This window comes from Filicampus tigris, chromosome 10, assembly GCF_054856515.1.
Source record: "Filicampus tigris isolate MCC_2025a chromosome 10, RoL_Ftig_1.0, whole genome shotgun sequence".
Taxonomy (NCBI): domain Eukaryota; kingdom Metazoa; phylum Chordata; class Actinopteri; order Syngnathiformes; family Syngnathidae; genus Filicampus; species Filicampus tigris.
In genome coordinates this window covers 12,630,998-12,636,729 of record NC_141226.1, presented here as the reverse complement: position 1 = coordinate 12,636,729, position 5,732 = coordinate 12,630,998, and the positions used below count along the sequence as shown (strand labels likewise).

The following is a 5,732-nucleotide window of genomic DNA, read 5'->3' as shown; positions in this document are numbered from 1 at the left end:
GCAGGAATGAGGTGATGATGTAAACTACGACTGCATACAAATCTTAGAAGACAATAGTCTTTATGTAACCACCCATTTGTTTGGTCTGGCCACTTTCCTGACTCGCTAACTGGTGCCGGATGCAGTGAATTGATTCCCATTGTTGAGGGCTATCATAGACGTAAGAAGAAAACATTATGCATGAGATGAGCGTTTGTGGGTTCAATGTTTTAGGAGATTTGGAACGCAACCCAAATATGACCCTCGGGTTGTCCGCCACTGTTCTCAATCCTTCCGGGCCAAAGACACGTGGATGTAGCCCAAGAACAGACAGCTTTTGTAAGCAGAAATACATAATGAGGAAAATCGGATTGAGGTACAAAACACACACACACCCGTACCTAGACGTACACACACAAATCCCCTCTTGAGTGTGTAAGATATAACTCACTGAGCAAAACTAGTGGCTATGTACTATAGAATCAAAATAAAATAAAATAAATGAACACTAACTAAATTTCTAAATTAACTCAATTTTTAAAAAAAAATCTAACCTAGTAAATGAAGATGTGAATAAATAAACTAAAAAAGATTAACGTTATTGATACATACATGCAATATTTGCACATTTATACCTATGTACAATATTTATACATCAAAATAAATATATTAAAATACAAACAGGTCAATGGAACTCACTGAGGACAACTAATGGATAGACAACAAAACAAAAAAGTACAAACAAAATGAAAACTAAAAGTAAAACAAAGTAGAAGTAAAATACATTTACATGGATATATTTAAACAAGTCAACCGAATTAAAGATACATAAAAACAAATCCACATTAAAATAAAAAAAACAATTAAAGATGACCCAAAACAAATACACGAGACTAAAAACAAGATTACAATAAAAATATATTAATTAAATCACAAATTGAAATTAAAATACAAATATAATACATTGGGCAAAAAAATTAAAGTTAGGTTAGAGTTTAATATTTGGTAAACAATATAATAAATTATACTATTATATAATTTGATCGATAACGGTAAAGACGTACGCCAGCGAATTTTATATAGAAAATCAATCACTTTACGGACGTGAGCATTGGATTTATTGGCAGTTGTTACCTTTCAAAAGCGAATATTTTTCAGGAAAAAAAATCTGAAGTCATATTTTTCACACTTTTAATGCCAAAGTGTCTTCATCATTATGCATCCCAAATGAAATGTTATGATTTACAACATGTTTCCTAAAGTTGTCTGTTTTCTGCTAATGACATTTTATTGGATATGGGCATTTTTTAGCCTACTTAAAATGCCTTTTCCATGAAGACAAACACAAATCCATCTGAGTGTCTTAAGGGCTGTTCTTTTGGTTCAACAAATGGTCAGTGTATGTCACTCAAGCTGTCTTTTCCATTAATGCCACTGGAAGGAGCCTCATTATTTTTTTTGCTGCTCGGGTCAATATATGCAGAAGTTTCATGTCCTTTTCAATCGCAGCAATATCATAGTGGAAAACGGCTTACTTCCGCCTATTCATGTATTTAATTTAGATGCAATCTCTCGGAGGAGAAGCGCATTTAACAGCTGATGAAATTTAAGAACATTATTCAAAGAGTTATGACCCCGGCATAATCTCTTGGGGGGGGGGGTACATTTACGGTTGAATTTATACACTTTTATTTCGTCAAGTGGTTGCACAAAATAAAATCATCTGGATCCAGATGCATTTAGTTAGTAGATGTATAGTCTTTTTAAAAAAATGTATCTTAATCCAGATGATCATATTTCGTGCTACCACTTGAAGAAAGAAACGTGAGTAAATTCAACAGAAACCTTTTTCAGTGATACTGCGCCTAATGGGCTGCTCATATGCCTACTCCGATTTCGTTTAATGTCAGAGTTTCCCTCCTTTCAGGGTTAGCAGACTCTTGAGTTTTCATTCAACCTGCTTTGTGGACTCCAGGTGTTTTCTAACAGCAATCCTAATTTTGTTATTGCTGAAAACAATTACCTCCGTTTCGTTTTGGTTTAACTGAAAGAAATTTTGGTTCATCCAAAGGCGGCGGTTCTGCCATGGTCAAGGCGTGCGTCGACTGCGGGGCCAACAGCAGCAGCAGCAGCAGCAGCTGCTGCACTCGCAACGGCAGCGTCAGCACGCGCGTGTCCACGTTGGCCTTTTCAGGCAGTGGACTGATGATGTCAGTTCATGTAAACATGCTGTGGATAGCCAAATGACATGTCCGCGCATTAGCAAAGTGAAAGTGTTTGATTTGTCTACCCAAAGTGCGAGACATCTAAAATGGCGTCTTCCCTTGAGCTCCCTAATAAGACGCTGCCTGTTTACACAAGTTTTCTTTTAAGTCTCATTGGAAGTCAGCATGAAAGGAGTGACATGTAAACAAAAGGCTCGTTTGTGCTCAACATTGTGCCTGTGCCTGTGCCTGTGCCTGTGCCTGTGCCTGTGCCTGTGCCTGTGCCTGTGCCTTGCCACAATTCTGTCTCTGATCTCCTTGGGCAGTTCCTTCGACCTCTTGATTCTCAGTTGCTCTGACATCCAACGTGAGCTCTAAGGTCTTATATAGACAGGTGTGTGCCTTTCCTAATCAAGTTCAATCAGTTTAATGAAACACAGCTGGGTAAATGGACAGCATGTGAGTTAATTATGAAGCTTTTTTGCAAAGGGTGTGAATACTTACGACCATATGATATTTCAGTTTTTCTTTTTTAGTAAATTTGCAAAAATGTCTACATTTCTGATTTTTTTCTGTCAAGATGGGGTGCTGAGTGTACATTAATGAGAATTAAAAAGAACTTTTTTTGATTTTGGCAAATAGCTGCAATGACACAAAAAGTGTAAAAATTTCAAGGAGTCTGAATACTTTCTGTATCCACTCTATATACATACATACATTCTGAAGGATCTGAATCTATAAGAATGGCTTTATATTAGCCAACAGGTTAACCAAAAACCAAATTGGGAATTACACATTGCATAATCAGTTCAAAGTCAGCGTGCCCTGATCTGAGCACGGTACCAGCTGGTGAAGATCGGCCCCATAGGCAGGGCCAGCCAGGGAGGAGACCAACCCACATTATGTTTAGATTTTGAAGACAGTACAAATGTGAGGGCTGCATGTTAGACCGCGCCCCTTTTCTGCCCTCGCCCGTCTCGGGTGAGAGCATTCGCGAGGATGGAAAAGCTGCCCAGATCTGATCATTGTATGATTCCTTAACTTCAGAGATTGTAAAGAAAACTGACGAGAAAATTCAATCGATTTGTGTGAGTCTTTATTTATATTGGATACCTTCTTGAAAGATAAAACGAACACGCATTGAGTAAGTAGTTGTTTTGTAAATTGCTAATTGGGCTTATGGACTCCAGACCTACAAAACTCCAACAATACATCTCACGCTCTCTCACTCTCTCTCTCTCTCTTTCTCTCTATACAGTATATATATATATATATATATATATATATATATATATATATATATTTTTTTTTTTTTGTTATATATATTTTGTTTTATATATATATATATATATATATATATATATATATATATACACATACATACATACATTAATATACATGTCTATATATACATACATATAGACATATAGATACACACACACTTATATAGTATAAAAATACATGCAATAAAGCACATCGCAGGACACAAGTATTTTGTTACCATGTCAATCCTCTCATGCTGACTTCCAATTGAGACTTCCAAAGACAACTTGTGTAACAGGCAGAAGCTCATTAGGGATCTCGAGGGAAGACATCTTTATTTAGATGTCTCGCACTTTGGGTAAACAAATCAAAGTTTTTACTTTGCTGGCGTGCGTACGTGCTATTTGGCTCTCGGCAGCACGCGTATATAAGCTGACATCATCAGTCCGCTGCATGAAAAGGCCATCATGGACACACGAGTGCTGGTGCTGCTGTTGTGCGTGCAACTGCTGTTGCTGCTGTCGGCCTCACAGTCGACGCACGCCATGACCCTCGCAGAACCGTTGCCTCAGCCGGTATGTATGTATCTGTGTACTGTATGTATGTCAAACATGTCCGTGTGATGATTTAAAACAATAATAGAAAAGCATCTAATGTCACGTTTGTGTGGGGGGTTTTTTCACTCAAAAATACACAACTTATTTTCTTGAAAATACTTTTTCCGGTCAAAACTGTTCATCTGTTTTCTCCCACTGAGAATAGTGATTTTTTTTTTTCTTGAACAATATGACTTTTCATCAACTTATCCTTTTGAATGTACAGGTCTTTTTTTCTCTCTAAAATATACATACTGTTTTGATCAAAATATTTGTCCCGTGAATTTTTGGAGGGCTGGTAAAAATATCGTTGCGATTTTTACATTTTATTTTATTTTATTTTTCACCCAAAAAGTTCAACATTTTTTCTTTTGCAATGCAATATTTTCTCCCCTCTACATCATTTTTTTCTCCTCAAGAAAACACACGATACAGAAAAAACTAATTAAATACATTTTTTTTCAAAAATATAAAGCTATTTGAAATATAACAAACATACATAAACAATTTTCATTTGATTATTTATATATATATATATATATATATATATATATATATATATATATATAAATAAAAAAAATATATATATATATATATATATATAAATAAAAAAAAAAAAAATATATATATATATATATATATATATATTTTTTTTTTTTTTTGGGGGGGGTTGATTGGCTGAAATAAAATAAAATATCTTAAACTCTTGCCCTATTGTATCATTTTAATGGTAATTTATTTGTATATAATCTAATCTTACACTGTATAAGATTTTATTATTATTATTATTATATATATATAATAATAATAATTGTATTTGTGTGGTTTCTTTTAAGTAAATTAAAATGAATAAAAAGTTTTGTGTTGTACAAATGTGTTGCAGAGGAGAGAGAGACAGTGGCCACCGCGGAGGTTCCGAAACAAACACTGGCTCTCCAACTGCAGTGGGAGAGCTGGAGCATGCAGCCCTGCAGCTGTGGTGATTGTTGTTTTTCATCACCATTTTTTCCTCCTCTTTTTAAAGCTAACTGTGCTGTCTGTCTATAGATTCCAGGTCCTCCTTCATCGCCACCGCCACCACCGCTTCCTCCTCATCCTACCCCATTTAGATGTTTGCTTGGACGCTGACCACAATAATCAATGTTTTTGAGCACCTTTTTAAAATCCTGTATTCAGTCCCAACTCTTTTTAAGTAGTCATGTGATATTGTAATCCAATAACTGTCACATACATCATTTATATCATCATGAAGCATGCATGGACATTTATAATAATAAACAAATGACCTGTGCTTGGATGCTGGTCTCACTGTGTCATTTCACAGTATGGTTGGGTGTGTGGCCATATATATAAATATATATATTCATATATATTACTGCTGTCAAACTTATCGTGTTATCGAAAGATAATACAATTTGGTAATTAATCACGTCAAAATATTTGACGCTTTTAACGCATACGCAGAATGACCTGTCCATGCATAATCCCACTCAGAAGTGCAGTGAGCAGCAAGCGGTGAGTGCGTGTTTAAATGTAAACATGGAAGTAAAGCAGGTTGGCCCTCCGGGTGGGGAATTCAAATGCAAAAAGAATATAGATGGGACAACAAATAAGCAGGTAGTGATTTGCACTAATTTTGAGAAGGAGCTCCAGTTCCACTACAGGAAAGGTTACATTGGGACGAACAGTG

The 5,732-nt window shown here is 35.6% G+C and overlaps 1 long non-coding RNA gene across 1 annotated transcript; it reads left to right on the top strand.

The window, feature by feature from the left end:
• Nucleotides 1–3,857: 3,857 nt before the first annotated feature.
• Nucleotides 3,858–5,339, top strand: LOC147140861 (uncharacterized). The gene is made up of 3 exons (XR_015088499.1): nt 3,858–4,021; nt 4,926–5,021; nt 5,090–5,339. It is a non-coding gene; the product is annotated as an uncharacterized LOC147140861 (long non-coding RNA).
• The last annotated feature ends 393 nt before the right edge of the window (nt 5,340–5,732 follow it).